Here is a 25,493-nt window from a genome sequence, read left to right as displayed (position 1 = left end):
GGGGCCGGAGGAAGGCTCAGAAACAGTCACTTGGTCCCTATTTATTCGTGAGGTGCCAGGCACTATGTTAAGCACTCAGGATGCAAAGACGTTTAACATACAGCACTGCCTATCTTCCAGGAGCTCACAGTCTAGGGATGGAAGCATGATTGTCCTGTGTAGCAAATACAAGACAAAGAGCATATCCCAGGGAAAGGGGGTCTAAACTAGTGTGAGAGAAAGGAAGATCCAGGATGCTTCCTGGAGGACATGGGATTTGATCTGAGCCAGATGAAGAAGAGGAAAGCATTACGGGCAGAGGAACAGCCTGAGCCTAGATATGGGCTTGAAAAAGCAACCATCTGTGGGCAGGGAAACAGCAGTTTAGAAAATGAAGTGCATATCAGAAAACGCAGGAAAAGAATTCAGATGGGCAGGGGCTGACCAAGGAGGGCCCTGGAAGCCTGGTTGTGAGCTCGGATTTTGAAGGGATCACTGGGTTTTAATGGAGGTGAGCAGTGGCGTGGGGAGGCAGGACAATGAGATAAACACGAGGATCTGACCTGGGGCAGAGGTAACAGTGAGAGAGAGAGAGAGAGAGAGAGAGAGGGAGTCAGTTTTGAGAACCTTGAAGAGCTGGAACCAGCAGGACCTGGTTACTGATTAAATGTGAGGCAGATTGGCCGGGAGGCTGCTGAGGAAAGGGGAGAGTCCATAGCTTGGCAGATGCAGTTATGATGGAATTCCGTCCACCAGGAGAACACCAGGGAAGCAGGTTCGGCGAGCTTGAGGGAGTGAGGTGACACATAATGCTGGAGATATGCTGGGTCTGAGGTGCTTGTCTTGCAAACCTCTTGGTTCCTGCCCAGGAGAAATGGGTCCAGAGACCAGGGCGGCAATTCTAGGTTTTGGAGTCATCACCCCCTGTCCCCAAGAGCATGTAGGATGCACAGAGCAGCAGGCCCAAAGTGGATTCTGGAGAAACCCCTACATTTGTTCTCAGCTGGAGTGAGAGAAAGTTAGATGTAGTTAGCACCCCCTTTAGTTATCATTCCTTCATGGTTGTCAACTTTGTACCCATCGCCTTCAGACCTCCCCTAGGCTTGGCTGGCCGATCTCTAACAGCTAACAAGAGCTATGATTTATTGAGCACCTACTATGTGCTTTGTATATTCAAACTGCTTTCCTTGTACTAATTTCTTGACTCCTCACAAGGGTACCAGGAGGTAGTTTTCATTTTTTGAGATGACAAAGCTGACACACGGATAAGTGACTTGCCCAAGGTCAAACTATCGATAATGGGGGAACCACCTTAAATGGGGAGAAATCCTTCTGTTTGAGGAAGTCTGCCACATTGTCCTTCATAAAACACTTTCTTTACCTTTCCCTGACTTTATCCTAGAGACAAAAATGCATTCACAGTATATTGTCTGTTAACATTGCCAAGACCTAAAGCATTACTAAAGAAAGAAATAACTTTTTAATGGGGTCAAGATTCCAGTTAGCCCTATAAAGAAAATTTGGTTTTTCTGTTAAATGCTAGTGTTTGGAACTGAGTTCCAAGCTGAGTATGGCAGGGTAGCACTATTTTGATGTGTACACAATTCCTATAAATATCTCCTGTTTTAGAATGAGCATATTAGGGAGGAGATTGCAAATTGTGTAAGTATCAATGGAACTCTCACATGTTATAAATGCTCCATGGTTGAATGGGGCACCTGTGGGACAAGGAAAACTATAAGGGTCTTCCCCACGCTCCCTTTGTAATTCTGAAGATTGAAAGTATATTGTAAAACACTTTTCCGGGGCACTTGTGTGGCTCAGTTGGTTAAGCACCTGACTCTTGATTTCAGCTCAGGTCATGATCTCAGAGTTGTGAGATCAAGCCCCTTGCCAAGCTCCACACTGGGCATGGAGCCTGCTTAAGATTCTCTCTCTCCCTCTCCATCTGCCCCTCGGTCCCTACTCATGCGCGCTCTCTCTCTCAACAAAACAAAACATCTCCCCCCCAAAAAAACCCACAACTAAAACACTTTTCCTGTAAAAGAATGTTACTATATAGCTTTATTTTGTAGCTTCCTTATGTAACTTTGGAGAACAGAGCCAAGACTTGCTTTATCAGTTAGTCATCTTAGAGAAAGATTTTTGTGTATATTTTGTGTTATGTTATATTTTTTGAAGTTATATCCAAAACTGGATAATGATGACCTGAATAGGGCAATCAAAGAAAAAATATACAATCCTAGGAACATGAACATCTCATTGAACCAGAAATATTCTAGAACCATTTTATATGCTTGCTGGTATAGGAGTGTAATTAAGAATTCTGCTTTTAAATTAGAAGTTAAAGCTTTATGTACATAAAACAGGTGGCTGCCCAGAGGCCATAGTTGGCCAGTTTGATCTTTTGGAAATATTCCATTAAAATAATTACTTATCTAAAAGCTTTCACTCTAAGATCAGGAATAGGACAAGGATGCTCACTCTTGACACTTTTATTCAACATAGTATTAGAAGTCCTAGCCAGAGCAATTAAGTAAGAAAAAGAAAAAAGGCATTAAAAGCAGAAAGGAAGAATTGAAACTATCTCTATTTGCAGTTGGCGACATATTATATGTAAAACAAAACAAAACAAAACAAAACAAAACAAAAAAACCCCTAAAGGTTCCACCAAAAAAAAACCCATAAAAACCCATAACTGAAAAAAAAAAAAAACAAACAACCCCACAACTGTTAGAACTAATAAATTCAGTAAAGTTTCAGGATACAAAATCAATATATTAGAAATTAGTTGTGTTCCTTACACTAATAATGGAGTATCAGAAAGAGAAATAAAGAAAACAATCCCATTTATAATTGCACCAAAAAGAATAAAACATGTAAGAATAAAAATAGCCAAGAAAGTGAAAAACCTATACACTAAAAACTATGACACTGATGAAAAAAATTAAGAAGACACAAATAAATGAAAAACTATTTCATACTCATGGATTTGAAGAATTAGTGTTATTAAAATGTCCATACTACTGAAAGTAATCCCTATCAAAATTCCAACAGCATTTTTCACAGAAAGAACAAAAAATCCTAAAACTTAAAAAAAAATCCTAAAACTTCTATGAAACCACAAAAGACCCCAAACAACCAAAGCAATCTTGAGAAAGAAGAACCAACCTGGAGGAATCACATTTCCTGATTTCAAACTATATCACAAAGCTGTAGTAATCAAAACAGTATAACATTGGCATAAAAACAGACACATAGATTAATGGAACAGAATAGAGAGCCAAAAAATAAACCCATACATATATGATTAATTAATTTACAACACAGGAGGCAAGATTATATAATGGGGAAGGAACAGACTCTTGAGTAAATGGTGTTGGGAAAACTGGACAACCACATGCAGAAGAATGAAACTGCCCTCTTACACCATACACAAAAATAAACTCAAAATGGATTGAAGACATGAATGAAAGACTGGAAACCATAAAACTCGTAGAAAAAAAACATAGACAGTTAACTCCTTGACATCAGTTTTGAAGATGATTTGTTCTGGATATGACTTTGAAAGCAAAAGCAACCAAAGTAAAAGTAAACAAGTGGGACAACATCAAACTAAAAAGCTTCAGCATGGCAAAGGAAATCATCAACAAAATGAAAAAAATAACCTACAGAATGGGAGAAAATATTTGCAAATCATATATCTGATAAGGGATTGATATCTCACATATATAAAGAACTCATACAATTTAATTAAAAATCTGATTAAAAATGCACAGAGGACCTGAATAGACATTTTTCCAAAGAAGGCATACAGATGGCCAATAGGTTTATGAAAAGGTGCTGAACATCACTAGCCATCAGGGAAATGCAGATCAAAACCACAATGAGATATCACCTTGCACCTGTTAGAATGTCTCTTACCAAGAAGACAATAAAAAACAAGGGCTGGCAAGGACTTGGAGAAAGAGAACCCTTGTGCACTGTTGGTGGGAGTATAAATTGGTGTAGCCACTATGGCAAACAATATGGAGGCTCCTCAAAATATTAAAAATAGAATTACCATATGATCCAGCAATCCCACTTCTGGATATTTATCTGAATAAAATGAAACCACCAACTCAAAACAGTACCTACACCCTTATGTTTATTGCAGGCTTATTTTTTCTTTTTTTACTGTGGCCTTATTTACAATAGCGAAGACATGTAAACACAACCTAACTGTCCACCAATGGATGAATGGATAAAGAAAATGTGATATACAATATCTATATGGATATATATTATCTATCTATAATATCTATATAGATATATAACATGCATATATATATATACCATAATGGAATGTGTCTATTATTGTATATGTTACACACAATGGAATATTATTCAGCCATAATGAAGAAGGGAATCCTGCCTTTTGTTGTATGTATGGACCTTGAGGGCATTATGTGAAATGAAACAGGTCAGACGGAGAAAGACAAATACAATATGATCATACTTATATGTGGAATCTTAAAAAAAAAAACAAAAAAACAAAAAACAATTCATAGACATAGAGAACAGGAGGGAGGTTGCTGGCCGGGGTAGGGAACAGATGAAATGGGTGCAGAAAGTCTAAGGGTACCAACTTCCAGTTATGAAATAATAAGCCATGGGAATATAATGTACAGCATAGTGACAATAGTTAATAATATCATATGTTACATTTAAAAATTGCTAATAGAGTAGATCTTAGAGGTTCTCATCATAAGAAAAAAAAGAATTTGTAACTGTGTGATACTAGATGTTAGCTAGACTTATTGTGGTGATCATTAAATTAAAATGAAAACCATCTTGAAGAACTATTGTATGCCATAGGATTTGAGGCACAAAGAAATTTTTTTCCAGTCTCACATTCAAGTCCACAAAATTTCTTCTACCAGTGTTCAAATCTATGACTTAGTCATTATTGTCCTTTCTCACAGGACACATATAAACACTCATACAAACACACACACATTCTCCCTTTATAGTCCTTCATTAAAATGTAACCATTTCCACTACTATGAGAATAGGTAAAATCTGCTAATGAAAGTTGACTTTGTGGAACGCCGACTTTATGCATTATGTCACAAGGTCTATGCGACACTCCTGTGGGGAGGTGTTTGTGGTCCCACTTTGCCTCTAGGAAACTGAGGCCCAGAGAAGTTAAGAAGGACGTGCAGCCTCTGGAGACTGATCCGAACATCTCTCTGTCAGACTTCATGTGACTCTACCTCCTGGAGCCTTGGGTTGCTTTCAGGGAAAATGTCAATGATGATTGTCTTACTTCATAGGTCTCTATAAGGATTAAATAAGATAATAAGCCCAAAGCACTTACCTCGGCACACAGCAAGCATTCAAGGAATGTGTTGTTTTTATTATGATGTGATTGGCCGATGGTCAAGAGCTTCTGGTAGGCATGGCTTCCTGCACCTTGACCCCAGGGAGGTGGGAGCATAATGGGAAAGGATATCTATTCACCTCTCTGTGGCAGATTTTGAACTACCACAGATACTATTTTCAAGATGTATGATGACCTTGGCCTTTCCCATCAGCTGAGCTTGCCCAGAGAAGTGGTAGCCAGGCCAGCTCTCTGGGTGATCTAGAAGCGTAGCCCATGGGGAGCCCCAGGCTCTGCAGGCTAGCTAACATCGCCTGCTCCCTCTTTGTCTCACAGAAGGAAGTTACTTACAAAATGTTTGCTAGATGATAAAAATGAGAGAGTAAATGAGTGACTCATGTTACCAAATTGCATAAGTTTCATGTGGAATGCAAATTGTTGTCACTTGTACCAAGTCCCTTTGCCTTTTTGTTTGCTCTACTTGCTTCCATGAATGGCAAAGACTATGTCTTCTAGTTCCCTTTGATCCCTGCAACAGACAATAGAACTAGTGTTTGATTCACGAGTTGATTTTGAATATTTAATCAATCAGTCAACATTTATTCAAGCATAAACTACTTCAAGATGGGGGTTTAAAGAGAAATAAAACCCAGCAAGTGGTCTCCAGGAAGTCCATGGTGGCCCAGGAGAGCAGGTTCTGCAGGAGAGCATCGTGTTGAATGCAAAACTGAGGTCGGTTTCATGTTTGTTTCTTTGTTATACTCTTCACAGAAGAACATTCACAAATCATCGAAAAGTTTCTTCTCCAGACCACATGACCCCACCTGATCATCAAAATGGTGGGTATTCCAATCACGCCGTGGCTGTTCCTGCAATCAGTGTACGCTACCGGTTGGCCAGAGAGGCAAGGCTTCAGGTTCAAGTCCTACCCTGTGTACCTGTAGGGGAATCACGGTCCCTATGGCAAGACATGTTTGAATCTGATTCCAAGTCACAGACGTAGGCAGGCTCCCTCTTAACAGCGTCTACCTGTAGAGTCTGGCACTGGGTCCCCTGCTCCACGCTTTGAAACGAAATCAAAGCTTGCTTTGGTCTTGACTTCAGCTTTGGTCTAATAATAGTCTGATAGGTAGGTCTTTGGCAGCCTTTTTAATTTTAACTCTTCCCATTTAATGACAGGAACACAAAGTCTTTGAATTTCTGGGCATCTGTGAGGTGAGTCATGCATTTTATAGATAGAGAAACTGACAGAGGCATGACTTGCATAAGGCAGGACAGTAACTCCAAGAATCCAGTGAATCCAGGGCCATGAGGTTGCCTGGAATGACCGGGCGCACTGCCCATTTTCTCATCCCTCCACTGTACCAGGTGCAAACATACAGAGAAAAGCAAATTGTGGCCCACTGAGAGGGGAAGAGACAGAAGCCAAGAGTTCACAGCATTTGAAAGGGTAGAGACAGACCCAGGTTGCAGTTCTGTTCTCCCTGTTTGGGGTGGAGAACTGGAGGTAGCATGTTTCTTCCTTCTTTACAGGCTTGTGTCCCACTTGGCCCTTGGAAGTCTGCCAGCACTCTTTCTTCAGCAAATGTATGCTGGCTTCTGGGCAAAACAATGTTAATAATGAAAACAGAAAAGGTGAACCAAGACATTTCTTCTAATTGCCCCACAGGGTCTTTTTCTCTGAGCCAGAAGATAAGCAATCTTGCATTTTCCTGTTAGGGATGGAGACATTTTACTTGTCAGCCGAAGAAAGTCTCCCACTTTCTTGGGAATATGGGTGTTAGCAAAAGCATCCATGATATACTGAACACCAATTTGAGCCAGATACCACTGGGTATTTTGTGGGGTCTCATTTAATCCTCATGACAGCAAATCTTTATTAAGCAACTCCCATGTGTCCGACACTGTTGGAGACAGGAGATATGAAAAAATAAATTGTGCATAGTGCCAGCCCTCCAAAACTGTAGTCTAGTGTGGAAGATACGATCAAGATCAATTTTATAATGCAGTATTACAAGGGCAGAGAGGTGAGCCTAGATTGCTGTGGGAGCACATAGGAGGAGACCCCAAGCCAGGGTGGGGTGCCACGGACCTCTTCTTGGAGGAAGTGATATCTAAGCACTATTTGATTGAAATTCCTATCTCCAGGGTTACCTTTCAGCCTAATAGAGTTTGGGGAAGCAGAATACTGGCCCCCAAAGACGCCCACATCCTAATCCACAGAACCTATGAATATGTTACCTTGTATGGCAGGAGAAACTTTGCTGATGTGATTAAGTGAAAAATCTGGAGATGGGGAGATTATCTTGAGTTATCTGGGTGGGCCCAGTGTAATCACATGTAATCCCCTATAAGAGGGAGGCAAAGTCAAAGTCAGCCGTGGGATATAGATGCAAGAGATTAGAGTAGTGGCAGGAAGGGGCCATGGAATGTGGGCAGCCTCTAGAAGCTGGAAAAAAAAACAAGAAAATGGATTCTCCTTCCAAGCTCCTGAAGGAACCCCTCTGCCAACACTTGTTTTTTGTTTTGTTTTGTTTTGTTTTTTAAAGATTTTATTTATTTACTCGACAGAGAAATCACAAGTAGGCAGAGAGACAGGCAGAGAGAGGGGAGGGAGGCAGGATCCCTGCTGAGCAGAGAACCCGATGTGGGGCTCAATCCCAGGACCCCGAGATCATGACCTGAGCCGAAGGCAGAGGCTTAACCCACTGAGCCACCCAGGTGCCCCCAACACTTGGTTTTATCTGCGAGACTCATTTTGGACTTGTTCTAGAACTGTCATAGAATAAGTCTGTGTCATTTTAAGCCACTAGGCTTATGGCAATTTATTACATCGGCAAATAGAAAACTTGTCCAATGTCACGAACCAGAGGGGATGAAGCCAGGGTTAAAACCAAGAGTGATATCAATTATATCTCCATAAAACTGTGGGGAAACCCCCCAAAACCCAAGAGTGAATATTCCAAAGCCTGGACAGTTTTCCCCAAAGCTTCTGTTACTTGTTGAGATTCCTTGGGTATTTGCTTGACATGGTTTGAAGAGCGGGTCTAACCGTTTCCTTCTCTGCTCTCTCGCCCACAGCAGAGTGTACACTTGGGGGGACGGCAGGATGTATCAGATGATTCTAGTATGCTAGAATGCTAGCTCACCCACGGGCCAGTTAACTGTTTCTTGAGTAGTATAGCGGAAGGAGAAATGGGTCAATGGACGCTCCAGTCCTAGTAGTGGTACTAGTTAGCTCCAAGGCTTGAGCAAACCTTTCTGGGCCTCATTTTACTCATATGCAAAAAGGGCTTGTGTAGGATTTTTTTTTTATTTAGTTTAAAGTCCGTTAATTAATGTGTGGTGTATTATTATTATCAGAGGTAGAGTTTAGTGACCCATCAGTTGCATAGAACACCCCGTGCCCTCCTTCATGCCCATCACCCAGTTACCCCCTCCCCCCACCCACTTCCCCTCCAGCAACCCTCAGTTTGTTTCCTGGAGTTAAGAGTCTCTTACAGTTTGTCTCCCTCTCTGATTTCATCTTATTTTATTTTTCCCTCCTTTCCTCTCTGTTTTATTTCTTAAATTCTACATGTCAGGGAAATCACATGATAATTGTCTTTTTCTGACATATTTAGCTTATCATAATGCCCTCTAAGTCCACCCAAGTCATCGTAAATGGTAAGGTTTCTTTTTTTGATCGCTGAGTAATATTTCATTGTATGTATATGCCACATTTTCTTTACCCATTCATCTGTTGATGGACATCTGTGTTCTTTCCATAGTTTGGCAATTATGGACATAGCTGTTATAAACACTGGGGGGCAGGTGCCCCTTCAGATCACTGTATTTGTATCCTCGGGGTAAATACTTAGCAGTGCAATTGCTGGGTCATAGGGCAGCTCTATTTTTAACTTTCTGAGAAACCTCCGTACTGTTTTCCAGAATGGCTGTACCAGCCCGCGTTCCCACTGACAATCTAAGAGGGTTCTCCTTCCCCACATCCTCACAGACATCTGTTGTTTCCCGACTTGTTAATTTTAAGCATTCTGACTGGTGTGAGGTGGGATCTCATCAAAATCCCAGAGGAGACACAGGCAGCAACCTCTTTGATCTTGGCTGTGCGACTTCTTGCTAGACAAGTCTTCAAAGACAAGGGAAACAAAAGCAAAAATGAACTATTGGGACTTCAACAAGATAAAAAGCTTTTGCACAGCAAAGGAAACAGTCGACAAAACCAAAAGACAACCAACAGAACGGGAGAAGATATTTGCAAATGTCTTATCAAATAAAAGGTTAGTATCCAAAATGAATGCATCAGACTCAACCCCCAAAGAACAAATAATCTAGTCAAGAAAGGGGCAGAAGACATGAACAGACATTTCTCCAGAGAAGACATACAAATTGCCAAGAGACCCACGAATAAATGCTCAATATCACTCGGCATCAGGGAAGCAGAAATCAAAACCTCAATGAGATGTGACCACGCAGGATGGTTTTTTCATGTTCCTTTAAATTTAACATTCTACCCTTTCTAAAATCTACCAGTACATCCTATTCCTCTTCTCTAGAACACTCGCTTCGAAGCCATGAAGCCCCTGATGGGAGTTCAGTCATAGTGACCTGGATGTCAGTTCATTTATTATTTAACCAAGGAAAAGGAAAGAAAGCTCTCCTCTTCCAAAGGTGATCATCTTAAATTCCCCGAGTTTCAGAAACTGGGCAGCTCAAGCTGAAACACGACTTAGCAACTAGCAAAGTTGAAGGGGATTGTCTTAGTTTGTAAGTTCTGCCAATGTGTATAATGAAGTCGTATTTGAGTAGTTCTAGATGAACGAGGGCTGTAGCTAATTCTGGAAATGGCCATACTCCGTGCTTCCTGGTGCTGGAGCCTGAAAGGAGAGCTTGAAATCAGATCTGGATCTTCGGCAAATGATCTTAGGGGCCCCTGTGCACTGGAGTCAAGGCTTTCCCAGATTATGTGTTCAAACTAAACACCAATTTGTTAACCTACCGTGATCCTGAGGCTTTAGCTAGACTGGAATGACACCCTGTGGGTTTCAAGCAACCTAATGATGATACCTACCATGTTACAGCTTTGCATCTTTGAAACATGGAAGCCACAATACACATTCCCCTCTACCTTTCTGGACTGGTCTCCGGTACAATTCTGTGTGTGCTGTTCCTTCACGTTACTCTGCTTTCTGCACTGTGGATACCTGGGAACCCTCAGGGAAACATGATGATTATTAACCTGACCAATGAACCAATAAGAAACAATCTCTTGGCCTTAACATGCTTTCTTTACTTGACCTCTCTTTACAGCACTTGACACCTTTCTTGTTCTCTTCTAGAACATGTTTCCACCTTATTCTGTGACGCTGTACTCTATCCACTTCTCCTGTTAGCTACTCCTACTTAGTCTCCCCCTCTGGCTTCTCTTCTTGCTTCTGCTTGTCCATTTTCCCATTTCCATTCTTGATTCTCAACTCTCCCCTCTGTAGGTCATTTCCCTTGATGACCTCATCCCATCCCAGGGCCAGGAGGTGTGATCAGCCTCCCAATGTGTACTGCCCCGTGGTCACAGAGAGCTCAGTGCCCTCTCTCTCACTCTCTCCCACCTCAGGTTCCGCCTACTGGATTCACACTGGGGGGAATCCCACCCCTGCCACCCAGAACAGCTGTGTGAATGTGGACAAGTGACTTTAGCCTCAGCTTCCTTGTCTATAAAATGGGAGGATAATAGACGGTACCTCTTGGTGGTGTAGTAAGTGCTACAGAAGTGGATTTTGTAATGTGATTGGCACATAGGAATCATTTGATCTGTGTTATCTGTAATTTTTATTTGAATAATTGAGCTTTTTCACTCACAGACTCTACTAGCCCACCTCTCCTCCCTCAAACACAACCACCTGACACAGGCCCTCTCAGGATTCCTGTCTCTGTGTCTGGTATTGCCTGCTTTCCCATTGTCTAGATTCAAGAGTTTGAAATCAACTTTGAACCTCTTTTTCTCTTTTGTCTCTCTATCTGACAAATTGCCAAGTCCCTCCTCTCAGTTCAAATCTGGCTCTTCTGCTCCATTCCTATCCCCAATAGCCTGATTTATGTTGATTATTGTCATGCTTCCCTAGCCGATCTCTCTGGTTCTCACATTTTTCTTACCACCAACCCATCTGATACCTTGTGGAAGCGTTCATCTTGGCACATAGCTGTAATTACACATTTCACTGGTCCTAAACAAACTTCCACTGACTCATGCTTCTTGTTGAATAAAAGTCAATTCCTCAAAGTAACATTCAGGTTCCTACACGGTAGGGTTGAGGCTTGGCTCAGAACATGTGAGGGGGTGGGGAGAGGGTGGCCTTCCGGATGGCACGATGAGGTGTCAGCTCGGGGTGGGAAAAAATATGAGTCACTTGCTTGTTCTCAGTGAGGAGCAGAGAATATATAAAGAGAACAGATAACTCTGCAAATAGCAAAAAAATATCAAAAGTCATAGGGGCATGAATAACAATCAGTCACAATTGACCAAGTATCTTCTAAAGTGCAGACCGTAGGGTGGGGTGTGGGGCATGTGGCAGTGAAGGGAAGTAACACCTTCGTTGCTCTCAAGGATTTAAGGTCAGAGAGACAGAAGGGTAAATAGACGCTGTTACATCACGGGTGTGAAAACCACTGAACCCTTTGATGGGAATATGGAAGAACATCACCCACACGCGTGGGGTTGGCAGGGCAGGGGAACCGCTCGGAGAGGAAATGGCATATTAGCTGAGACAGAAGTGTGAAGACTCACTTAGCCAGGGGAGGGAGAGGGGCAAGGGGGTTGAGGTGTTCCATGGTGAGGGGGTTCTGTGGGTCCAGCAAGACACAGAGAGGCCCTGGCGTGTTGGTCCTGTAGGACTGATGCTTAGCTGTGGGCAGAGGTAAGGGGTGTTGAGCGATAGGGAGGGGGAAGTAGAGGATGGACTATGCAGAACTCCCTTCACCACAACAAGTGTCGGATTTTACCCCAGGGACAAGGGGAACCACTGACAAGGGAATGTCCTCATTGGATTTTCTCCATTCTCAGAAGCTGAGAAAAAAGCCAGGATTTTAGTTGGGAAGAGGTTAAATATATCAATCATTAGAACTCAAATAATTTCTCAGACAATTTCAAAGAGTTTAATTTTGGTAAATCTGTTTCAACAACTCAAATGATTTCAGTTTCAAGGCACTTAATTGAACTTGGCTCTTTACCTTTGACCCTTGCAGTCTGTAAACAACGAGAGAAGTTGTCAACTGATTTACGCACTGTTGGCTAGGTAAATGTGTATTGGGGTCATAACTGTAGACTGTCAGAGACGAAAGGACCTCAGAGGGAGTCGGCTTGAGTATAAAAGCACTTTTTAAAAAATGTAAATATTTTTATTTTTTATTTAAATTAAATTAGCTAAGGTAGAGTACATTATTAGTTTTTGATATAATGTTCAGTGATTCATTAGTTGCATATAACACCCAGTGGGAAAAAAAAGCATTGATGCTTTTTTCTGGTTTGCTGCCTTAATTTAGCTCCGTCTGGCTTCCGCACCTCCCTCTGAGGTGCAGACAGAATCTGGGAGGGCACTGAGGTGGCCTTTATTTCGGTCTGGCCGGCCATGATATCCTTGTTTCTCGGGCTGACGAGGTCATGGTGAGCTCCCCACAGTGAGACTAAAGCAGGTTCACTAGGAAAGAGGTAGGACTGAGCTGGAAGGGTCAGGCGTCCCAGAAGAAGGGAACCCAGCCCCCATTATGTTAATGGATACCACCCCTTTTAGCCCAGTTGTGAAAGGCAGAGATACAATCACCTTCCAGGTCCAGACTCAGAGGCTGGCTTAATAGAATTTGGTCCTTGCAATATGTGTCATTAGGAAAAAAATCTTCGTGGCTTGGCCATTATAGGGGCTACAGTAGCATAATTTGACAGTCCTGGAAAAGAGTATTAGTCACAGAGTGAAGATGACTTAGATTTGATTATTTCCCACAGTGAAGGTCGAAGAAGTATCTCTTGCAAACCCCAAGTATTTTTTTAAGGTTCCTGGAAATTTCCACGTCACCATTGTCCTACAATAACTGGTGTTACCTGTTATCTGTAGAACATGAGATTGTATAGATGTGACAGCTATTATTATCCCACTTCAGACAAGAGGTTCTTTAACAGACAGGTTGAGTAACTTGCTCATTGTCACACAGCAGGTCCTCGTGCCAGACTGAACCCAGGCAAACCTCTAGCAAGAGCCTGTACTATCAGATATTGCTTGCCCCTGAAATATCAGTGATGGATGAAATTAAGCAAAGAGAGAGAGAGAGTTTAATCACTTACTAGATTGACAAAGACTGGGAAGCTGGATGATGTCCAGGGTATGGAGGGCTTGGGGAAAAGTGTGCTCTGCTACCCAGTGTAGATAAAGTGATGGATGTCCGTCCCTCCTCTCCTCTCCTCTCCCCTAGCAGGACTCAGAAGTCCTTCACGCAGCTGCCTATCTCCACACCAGAAACGAACCTGAGTTTGCAAAGCCAGAGCTTTTCCCACTGCAACATAACATTTGTCTAGTAGGTCACAACCCCTGTGCGCTTTCCTTTCCCAAAAAATGACATTGGGTACAAATAGAGAATGTGACACCTTTCATCTGGAGTTCAGGTTTATGCCAGAAAAATCAAGCCAATTTGTGTTGGGATTGTTCCTTTGCAGCCGAAAACTTCCTGGATGACTCACTAGAAGTGTGAACTTTTAAAAGTGCACAGTCTTTCTGGACGGCAACCCGACTCCACGTGTCAGAATCTACCAGACCTACTCACCAATACTCAGCAACACCCGCTCTAGGAACAGGTCTCAAAGAAGGCAATGGATGGCGGCACGGGCAAGGCTGAAGGATGCTGATGGGAGCAATATTTCTAACAGCAAACAAAGAAAGAGAAATGACTTGAACCATCATCAAGAAAGGTTCTATAAACTGCATTGTATTCCAGGTTCTATGCAGCAGAGCGCTATGGCACCAGCAACACGATGAGATTTAGGAAGCAGTGAATTATTCACATCTGGTCTAAGCATAAAAGACACAAACAGGAAATCAGTCAAGCCACTGCGTTAAAATGAAAATTTAAGACGCGTGTGTTTTCCGCAACCGCTGATGATGATAGATAGAGACGAAGATCATCACTAGACACTAATGCCACCGGGTAAGTGATTGTAGGAGGAGGATGTCACATGGTCTCAGAGGATCTCCCTTGAGGTTATTTGCTGCTTGCAAGGGAGGAAAGGCACCTTTTTATCAAAGAGATCTGGCAGATGCCGCTTAACCAAGCGATCAGTCTCTGTAATCCCAGTGAGACAAATGGATATGATGCCTTCTCGAGTTACCAACCCCACTTAGGCTGTATTCTTGTTGGAAAGACTGAACCAGAATCTAATCAAGGGAAACAGACAAATGCAGATTGTAGGCCATTCTACAAGACAACTAGCTTGGATTCTTAAAAAATGTCCATGCCCATAAAAGAAAAAAAAAAAAAAAAAGGCAAGAGAGAATATTCTGGAACAACATGATCCAATAGAAATACAATGAGAGCCAGACAAGCCATTTAAAAATTTTACATGGCCACATTAAAAAGAAAAGAGGTAAAATGAATGTTAATAATTTTCATTAATAATTATTAATTAATCATTTTAATCCAGAATTCTAATTTCCTATTTTTTAGTCCAGTGTAGTGTGTGTACTATCACTTCAGCATGCAGTCCGTATCCAGGGTTGCTGATGAGACAACTCACAGTATTTTGTGTGTGTGCTGAGTCTTTAGTACAATCAGTGGCCCAGCTACCTTGTCTATGCTCAGTAACCACGCTGGCCAGGGGCTTCTGTGTTGGGTGGCATAGTTCTAGATTACAGCAGATTAAAGAGTCATAAAACCAAATGAAATGTGGGAGCCTGTTTTGGAAGGAAAAAAAATATCTCTAAGGGATGTTGTGGGGATAACTGGGGAAATTTGTAGATTGCACGGAGTGTAGACTGTGTATTTGCCATATACTTGTATATACATTAAAGTCCTTGGTAATAAATGTACTCAGTTATGCAGGAGAATGATGTTATTCCTAGGAGGTATTTGCTAAATTGATTATGTGTGATGTCTGATATCCATAACTTTGTTTTGTTTTTTTAAGGTTTATTCATTTATTTGAGACAGAGCAAGAGAGACCATGAGTGGGGAGGCAGAGGGAGAAGCAGGCTCCCTGCTGAGTAGGGAGCCCAAGGTGGGGCTTCATCCCAGGGCCCTGGGATCAAGCCCAAGGTGGGGCTTCATCCCAGGGCCCTGGGATCACCACCTAAGCTGAAGGCAGACGCTTAACCAACTGAGCCACTCAGGAGCTCCTGTAACTTACTTTCAAACTGCTTGACAAATTACAGACAGACCACAGACAGACAGAGAACGAGGTAGCTATAGATAAAGAGTGTGAGCAACCGCTACTAAGTGGCAGATCCAGGGAAAGGACGGTCAGTTCTTCATTGCACTGTTTTCTTCCAACTTTTTTGAAGGTTTGAAAGTTCTAAAAGAAAAAATAGATTCTAATCGTGCTAATACCATCCTACGTGACTTTATACTTTACAGTGTATTTTCACATATATTGTGAATCGGGTCCTTTTGGAAGTCCCTGCAGGTAGACATAGATGATGTGTTTTATCGTCATTTTACAGTCAACAGAAACATTCCTTCCCGGGCTGGGCGCGGTAGGTACACTTTCTCTTCTAATTTCTGCAAGAGCTCCCAGAGTCAGGCTGAGTCTCTCCTTTTCACCCAAGCGGACACCCGAGGCTCTGGGAGGTCAGGGGGCTGCCAAGGTCGCCAGACAAGCAAGCCCAGGGCTGGGTGTGAAGGAACCTGTGATCCAGTCTGTGGCCTGACTTCCTTTCTCTCTTTGCTTCCTGTTCGTAAGTCCTCTTGGACGGATGCAGACATGGGAGACCAGAGACTTAACTAACTTGTAGGACGTCGCACAGCTACTGAGGGGCAAAGCCGGACTTCAAGCCAGACGTCAGCCTCCCCTTCCAGGGCTCTATTTACAGAGCCCCCAAGCCCCGCGGGATGGCCCTCCCGCCCAGGAACGCTCTGAAGTAGGTTCAGGACCTAATGTGGTGACTCACGTGAGACGTCTTGGCTCGAGGGCACCTCAGCACAGGAAAGTCCTCGAGCTCTTGAAGTGGAGCCAAGAAAAGGCCCACAAGCTCTGCGCGGGCCTCACCAGGGAGCAGCTTCATAAAAATAAAACACAGCCGCATCGACTAAGTCATCTGATGTCCTGATTAAGAGCCATGAGTTGCCGCATCATGTGACCGAGAGGCGGTGAGCACCAGCCCTGGAGACAAGACTGGGCACAGATTCTGCCAGGGGGAGGGAGGCTGGTGTCCAGGCGGGATGATGTTTCAGGGTGTTGGGTGGGGGGGCGGAGTCACGGTCAGGCCTCCAGTCTCACAGCTAGGCTGCATCTTTAAATGTTTATATTTTTTAAAGATTTTATTTATTTATTTGAGAGAGAGAATGGGCGGAGGGGCAGAGGGAGAGAGAGAAGCTGACTCCCCGCTGAGCAGGGACCCTGATGCGGGGCTCGGTCTCACGACCCTGAGAGCATGACCTGAGCTAAAATCAAGAGTCAGACTCTTAACCAACTGAGCCACTCAGGCCCCCATGCTGCAATTTTTTTTTTTAAAGGAAACAGAATTCAGTGGTCATTTAACTTTAAATGAAATTTAAGTTTTTTAATGGGAATTAACATTTTCATTTAATTTTAATTATTTTTTTAAATGGAAATATCTTTTTTTAAAAAAGAGTTTATTAATTTGAGAGAGAGCATGAGTAGGGTGGGGGGCAGAGGGAAAGGGACAAGCAGACTCCCCACTGAGCAAGGAGCCCAACACAGGCCTGAACCTAGGCCTGCAAGACCACGACCTAAGAGGAAGGCAGATGCCCAACCGACCGAGCCACCCAGGCACCTCTAATTTTAATTATTTGATTAAAAAGCCTTGTTCTTTAGTGAAAGTCTTAGGCTGGAGAGCAATGAAGTCATGTGTCAAGTACTCAAGTAAATAGACAACAGCAAACGGATTCTAAGGGAACCGTGAGTTTTGCACCAGAACAGGCTCTCCTTTTCGTGCTCGCTCTCTTTCAAATAAATAAATAAATAAATAAAACCTTAAATAAGAAATCCCAGAAGAGGCTCTGCATGGGGACTACTAAAGAGGGCTTGATAGATTTCATTCCTCAGAGGACCGTCCCCTTCTCTCCCTTTGGGCAGGGACTCCGGCAGTGATCCTCCAGGACCAATTAGCTATAAAGCTAAGAAGGTCACCCACTGAGCATTGATCTCAAACCACCAAGCACTGCTTGAACCGCTGGAAGGAGCTGCCTGGCTGCCCCAGACACAGCAGGGTCCTCGTCTGCTGAGGTGCCGCCAGCGGCTCGGCTCTACAGGACCGTGGGCACACGGAACGGCGATACCCCCAACACGAGACCCTGACTCTGACTGTGGCAAGGCCTGGGCTTTGGAGTCACACCTTCCTCTTTTCAAATAGCTTCTCAGCCGAAGATGGAGCGGCACCTGTCAGTCTAGACCCCAAATGCAGGGATGGTCAGTTAGTGCTGAGCCCCCGTGAGCAGGACACAGATTCAGCCAGAGACCCGGGAAGCAGCCTTGGCTTTAGGGTGATGCTGGTGGGTCGCTAGAGCCTACCAGTAGACTCCAAACCCCTAGCAGAGTGGTCCTGGGGGTGTGAGTCCAGGCAAGCAACCGAGATCAGTGGTTTTGCCTGCCGGTGTGGACTGGACTGGCCCGTTCACGAATCCTGCAGAACTCTGTCTTCATCCTGAACCATGACCTTCATCCAGGCCCCTCTGAAAGGAACCTGACAGAAGACCGGCAGAGCCAGTGGTGAGGGGCTCATGTAGAATACATCCTACATGAACGCCCACCAGGCAGCTGGTGTTTGATCCAGTCTTCACCCTGCCAAGCACTGGGAGAGAGAGGACGCACACAGTTAAGAGGTGACACAAAGGGGTCCCTACATGTGGGCTAGTGACTCAGCAGCCCAGAAGGGCTTGCTCTCCCTTGGGACCTCACTGAGTCTCACTTGGGTCCACTGAGCCTCCAGGTGCTTGACCAGACCTCAGGGCCGGAAGGACCTTGTGTGTGCATCTCAGAGCAGAGTCCACTGAGCTGGAGGCGCTTATGAGGGAGAAAGCCAGAGAGGCCTCAGCAGTCGAGCTGTAGACTTCATGGCGGCCAACACGTCTTGTGACTTCCTGTATCCAAGCTTCTCCTGGTGGAAGGAAGGGCTGGCGCTCCCAGCGCTCAGAGGGAATCAGTGGAGGGCTCTGTTCTATCTTAGGGACACAATGGTCACATTATCCTTAAGACGAAGAAAACGCTTTCTGGGCATCATGCTAGTGCTTCCCTCGTGCTCTGTCCCATTCTTCCTTCCTGTCCTTGCCACACCCTCCCTTACTCTTTGCTCTATTTTTACTGATGTGAAATTCATAGAGCATACAAGGAACCACTTTGAAGCATATGACTCAGTGCCATTTAATGCCTCACACTGTTACGCAAGCATCACCTCTGTCTAGTTTCTAAACTTTTCATCACCCCACAACGTCCCTGAAGGCATGACGTGGTTGCTCCAGCTTCCCCTCCCCGCTCAGGCGGATGTGGCTCCCGCAGACATTTCATAGGAAAGGAATCCTGCGACATGTGAATTCTCGCATCTGGTATCTTTCCCTTCGTGTTGTGTATTTGAGGCTCACGTAAGGTGTAGCATAGAACAGGACCCCGTTCTTTTTTTATGGACGAAGACTATTCCCTGGCGTTGATGTACCACAACTCAGCCCATCCTCGCCAATGGGCATTTGGGTGGTTTCCACTCACGGCTGTTATGAATATTCACACACACGTTTCTGTGTGGGTGTTTGCTTTCCATGCCCTAGGGTCAGAGGTAACTCCAGGTCGAATACTTCAATGAACTGCAGAACTGTTTTCCAGAGTGGCTGCGGCATTGTGGACCTGCCCCTCCCCAGGCACAGTAGGGGGTTCTCTTGCCCTCTTGTCCAAGGAAACAAAACAAAGTCAAGAAAATAATCAGCTCATCCTAAAACACAGAGTCTGCCAAGGGAATTTACACAGCCCAGCACATTTCCTAACAAAGTTCACAAAGCAGCCACAATAAAAGGTGAGCCTAAAACCAGCTGGTCAGCAAAGTACCTTGAAAGGCAGAACCAGCTGGTCTGTCTCTCTGGGGTCAGGGAGAAGAACAGTGCTGAGGTCGTTTGGCTCCTGTACTAGCTCCCCTGGCCAGCTACCCTTCTCCCCATTTGAACAGGTCTGTCAGCGGGTCAGCCTGGCTAGACACCTGCTGAGCACAGAACAGCCACCTCTCCGGCAGGTGGGAGGACAGGTGGATGTGGAAGGAGAGCCAACAGAGTTCAAGGAGCAGTGTAGACAAGTCTGAGCCAACACGGACAGGGATGGCATCTGCAAGCTGGAAAGGACTTGAAGATCTCAACTCGAAGTCAAGCACAAGGTCAAAGTTGAGGAAACGGAGGTTACCCCAGGTTCAATGACTTCAACCCGGCTGGTCTGCAGCAGGGGAAGCCAAGGTGAGGAGTCAGGTCCCACCATGCCTGTGTTCCCAGACTTGCCCGATAAGGCTCACCCGAGGAGCCGGTAAAATGCAGGTCCTCTGACCCTGCCCAGGCGAACCAGGCCTGACTCTATGGAGAGAGGGTCTGTGCTTTCAATAGGTCTGATCAGGAAGTCTGGGGAGCATGCCGCTAATTATGGAGAAAATGATAAGGCTGATTCTAGGTCCCCCCAAAAGCGCCTCCTTCTTGATTGTATTGCTGACATTCCCTTGCATTTGCGTGAAAACTTGAAGTCATCACATATATGTGTACGTGGTCTCCGTTGGTCTGCCTCGGGCTCTGACGGTCGGAGGATTTAGATAGTCCCAGCCTTTGAGGCACACCTGGGCGCGCATGCGCCACACACATGCACGCAGACGGGAGGGTGAGTGGCCCATCTCTCCGCGCATCTCTTTGAACCCAGATTAAAGCACTAACTCCATCATTCTGTACTTCACCTTTTTTTTTAAGATTTTTATTTATTTATTTGACAGACAGAGATTACAAGTAGGCAGAGAAGCAGTCAGAGAGAGGAGGAAGCAGGCTCCCTGCTGAGCAGAGAGCCCTATGTGGGGCTCCATCCCAGGACCCTGGGATCATGACCTGAGCCAAAAGCAGAGGCTTTAACCCACTGAGCCACCCAGGCGCCACCGTGTACTTCACCTTTAAAAAGGAAAAAAAATTAAGTGCCATATGTAATCTGATAAAAATTAAGAAAAAATGTGTGGTAATTTTAATAAGTATTTTTAAAATCCAGATTTCACAGATAAATTGAGATTCTGTGAGTCTCGATTACTTGCTCAAAGTCATGAATCTGGTTACTGGCTATTATGGGTTGAACTGTGTCGTTCCCCACTCCAACTTCACCCCCACCCCCACAAAAGATTATGCTGGTGTCCTAACCTCTAGTCCCACAGAGCGTGACCTTTTTGGAGACAGGCTTTTTCCAGAAGCAATCCGGTTAAGATGAAATCATCAGGGTCGGCCCTAATCTGATTTGACTGGTGTCCTTATAAAAAAAGGGAAATTTGGACCCAGACATGCACCTAGGGAGAGCGCCCCATGAAGATGAAGATGGAATTGGGATGAGCCTCTATGACGCAAGGAATGCCGAAGGTTGCCGCCACTACATAAGTGAGAGGAGATGCTCCTCCCAGCCCTCGTTAGGAGCCAGACCTGCCAACCACTGATTTCAGCTCTCTGACCTTCAGCACCATGAGACAATATGTTTATGTTGTTCAAAGCCACGCAGTCTGTGGCACTTTGTATGGCAGTCCTAGCAAACTCGCACGCCAGCCAAACTGAGGGGTTAACCTGGGTCTGTCCCCATCCAATTCAAGTGCCCGTGTCCCAGCACGGTGGCCACCTCAGCCCAGAGTATGATGGGGAAAAGACAGGGGAGCAAATGAGCACCTGAGAGTTCCACACAGCTCCGTGGAAAGATCACAAGAGAGCACAGTAGGGAGTGGTTCGGGCGGGGAAGGCTGGTGAGAGGTGGCTTCTAGCAGGTGATGCCTGGATGTGGCCTGTGTGCTCAGGCTGGTTCCAGGGTTATGGTCTAGAATGTGGAACAGCAAGCAGGTGGTGAGGGCTCATAGATCTTGCCTCCCCCCCGTCAACACACATGCACACAGGTGTACATGGGGACAGTACCGTGGACAGTGGAGAGAGAAGCCCTCAGAAGGCAAACACTCTGAGTCCTGGCCCCATTCTAACTCTTGGACAAGTCACACAGTCTCTTGGTTATTCCTATAAAATTGTGATAATAATACCTACTGACCCTAATGCAGGTAATGGATTGATGCCCACTGAGGGACCGTTTATGAGGTTTATGTCTGGGTGGCTTGCCTTTAGGGTAGCAGTTTCCAAATGTGGTTCAGTCTGCTGAGTTGTTGAGATACACAGACTCCAGGGGCTTCTCCCAGAGTCTCTGATTTGGTGGTCTGAGGGGCAGCCACAGAACACGTGGGCAAACACACTCTCTGAGTGATTCTGATGGGCTGCTGGGGAGAGGGCTCTAGATCATTGCTGAACACTGGCACAGACAGGCTGTGGGTGTTGTAGTAAGGTAGCTTATGTATGCGGGCACAACCAGATACAGTTTGTCAGGCCCAGTGCAAAATGAAAATGCAGAGCCTCCTTGCTCAAAACTTGAGCACTGCAAGACAGCAGGAGAGCATGCAAATGAACACAGGCTTTTGCTGAGTGCACATCTGCACAACTGTGCAGGTCACTCTCCAGGGAGGCTAACCCTGTGTGCTAGCTTCATGGGGAGGGAAGGCAGTGAGCTCCCAGCTACATGTGTTAGAACAGAAGCTGTTGGGCACCTCGGGGTGACACCTGCACTGGGGAAAAACAGCTCACCCTAATGCTGAGTCTTTCATTTTATCAGCTAAAAACCCTTCAGGGCTTTGTCAATGACATAGCATGGGCCAGGCAAGTCAGCCTCAAAGACAGAGCAAAGGTCCCTCAAGGCTTCTGCCCAAATATTCAATCACAGGGACTTTATCTATCAAATTCTGCAGCCTGTCCCAGCCAAAGATTACTGTTCTGCTCTAATTTAGACTAGGGCACAGGAACGGTCGCAACGGTACAAATAGTCCCCAGGAGGCGGGGTGCTGCTGGCCACATTCGTTACTTTCCTCATGTTTCCTGTGCAGTCTTGGCGCCAGAGATCACAGGCCTCTCATCTCTTCTGAAGGGTCTATTTCCTTTCTGTCGTGAGTACAGCACCGCTGACAGGTAGAAGAGTGGCAACATGGTAATTGGATTCCTGCTCTGATGTTGTAACACTCCTGCCTGAGAACAGGTTACGGGGAAAATACCTGCTTCCATCAAATTCAGGAATTGAAGGAGTGTGTTATGTCCTCTCCTTCTGGAGGGAAAAAAAAAAAAAAGATGATCTAATTGTTGAGGCTAGTAGCCCGCAGATATAGCTCAGAGGTGACACCTCAGTCCTTTAGCTCTCTGTATGTACATATGTATGCATATGTGCTTGTGTGTATACGGATATGTGTGTGTGTGTATATGCATATACGTATATACAAATATTTGCATATTTGTGTACACATTTGTGTATATAGTATCTATAAAACACTGTCTATGAAGACAACTTTTCAGTCAATATTTATTTTGGGGGAAAATAATGTGTTAGGGAAGCTATAAACTCCATTCTGAGAAATCTGTCACCCGTATGGGGGAGACTGGGCTCCCCCACGTCTGCCTGTGACGGGGTACTGAGATCACCCGTGTGCAGATCTCAAGCTCCCTTCCCTAACCCTGCCCACCCCGCAGATTTGCCAAGTCACAAAGTTCCTAAAGCACATTTCTCTGTCCTGCAAAGAAACAGGAATTGGGAGGTTAGTTCGAAGACCATCAGCTGGGAGTGCCAGGAGCATGACCCGTAGCACATTTTCCCCAACGTTTGAATTGGCAGGTAAGAGCCTCTACGAGGGGCTCCTGGGCGGCTCAGTCGGTGAAGCATCTGCCTTCTGCTCAGGTTGTGATCCCAGGGTCCTGGGATCAAGCCCCACATCGGGCTCCCTGCTCAGTGGGGAGTCTGCTTCTCCCTCTCCCCACCTCTCACCTTCTCTCTCTCAATATCTTTCTCAAATAAATAAATAAAATCTTTAAAAAAACAAAGAAAAGATAAGAAAGAAAGTCTCTGTGAGCAAAAACACACCTAAAAAGATTTTTGATGGCAGGCTGGGTCAAAGCCCTGCTCTAGCAGAACTGTAACTCAGTTTTACATACTCAGTGGGATTTGGTTCCAAAATAAGGCTGGGGAGCCTTCACGGTCCACTGACTGCATGAGGCTGATGATGTCCGGTTCAGAGAAATCAGATATTGAGACAAACAGCTCAAGACTGTGAAAGACACCTGCTAGGTCTTTCTCTGTGTTCAATGGAAAATTGTCTTACACATCGTAGTGCCAAGGTCTCTCACAGAGAGTCAGTAATAGCTCAGGCCATTTCTTATGTTGTTTTCATGACATACCAAAGCCGTCTATGTGTATCAAAAAAGAATGAGGAAACTGTATGCACATGTACTCTCCCTCATGCCAACCGGCCACTGTTGGGTTTGGTCCCTGCATCGTCTAGGGGTTCCACTCTCCACCAAGAAAGAGGAACTAGTTCTTGCTATTTTAGGAGAAAGAAGTTCTAGCTATTTTAGGAGAAAATAATTCATTGTTTGGACAGATCTTGAAACCCCAAACCTACAAAATCATGATATTTATAACTGCATGTTTTCAAATGATATTAGAATAAGAGAAAAATCAAGACAAAATATTAAGATAAATTAGACAGCTGTTATTTTCCTGAAAATCAGACTCGCCGTTTTAGTTTCCCTCTCCGACTCTAACACCAGGAAGGCAGGGTCATTGCCATGTTTATGCGGAGGTGACCATTACTTGCAAGGGGAGCCCTCTCCTCTAGGCATTGGACACATAACTTCAGAGGGGAGAAAGAATAAATTAACAGCGGCATGAAGAAAATGTTTTGGGACTGGAGAGAGTTGGTGAACGTACTTCCTGCCTGTCACAATGGTTAGACTGGTGGTTTTTATCCTACGTGTACTTTATCATAATCAATTAATTAATGGGTGTCCACCAGACACAGATCCAGAGAAATGGAATGAAGAGAAGAAAATTGCACAGGAGTCCTTGGCATACACTGTTCACAGATACACAAACCACATCCACTTAAGAAGACCCCCCCACAGGGGTGCCTGGGTGGCTTAGTGGGTTAAGCCTCTGCCTTCGGCTCAGGTCATGATCCCAGGGTCCTGGGATTGAGCCCCACATCGGGCTCTCTGCTCAACAGGAAGCCTGCTTCCCCTCCTCTCTCTCTCTCTCTGCCTGCCTCTCTGCCTACTTGTGATCTCTCTCTCTGTCGAATAAATAAATAAAATATTAAAAAAAAAGAAGACCCCCCACATACATTGGGGTGAGCCTACAAGGGTAACGGTAAGTTGAGCATCACATTAAAAGAAAAAAATAAATAACAGTATCTAGCCATCCAAAGGAAATCCTCTCAACTAGGAAAGAGATTTGCAGGGATTGGCAAACTAGGGCCTCTTTGCCAAGTCCAGCCCCGTGCCTGTTTCTGTGTGGCTTGTGAACTAAGAATGGTTTTCAGATTTTCTAATGGCTGAGAAAAAAAATCAAAAGAAGACATGCATTTCGTGAGCCGTGGAAATGAAATGCAGCTGAAATTTCCGTGCCCCTAAATAAACTTTTCCTGGTAAATGCCCATTCGTGTAGGTATTGTCCTTGGTGATTTGGAACTCCAAGGCAGAATCAAGTGATGGTGACAGAGAGCGTATGGGCAAATGATCACAAAGTAGTAAAGTTTTCTTCTGTGGTTCTTTTTTTTTTTTTTTTTTTAATTTGTTCATGAGATACAGAGAGAGAGAGAGGCAGAGGGAGAGGCAGGCTCCCTGCTGAACAACGAGCCTGACGTGGGACTCGATCTCAGGAACCTGGGAT

Source organism: Enhydra lutris, unplaced genomic scaffold, assembly GCF_002288905.1.
Source record: "Enhydra lutris kenyoni isolate GAN:26980312 unplaced genomic scaffold, ASM228890v2 scaffoldscaffold76, whole genome shotgun sequence".
NCBI lineage: Eukaryota > Metazoa > Chordata > Mammalia > Carnivora > Mustelidae > Enhydra > Enhydra lutris.
Note: the sequence above shows the minus strand (reverse complement) of the source record.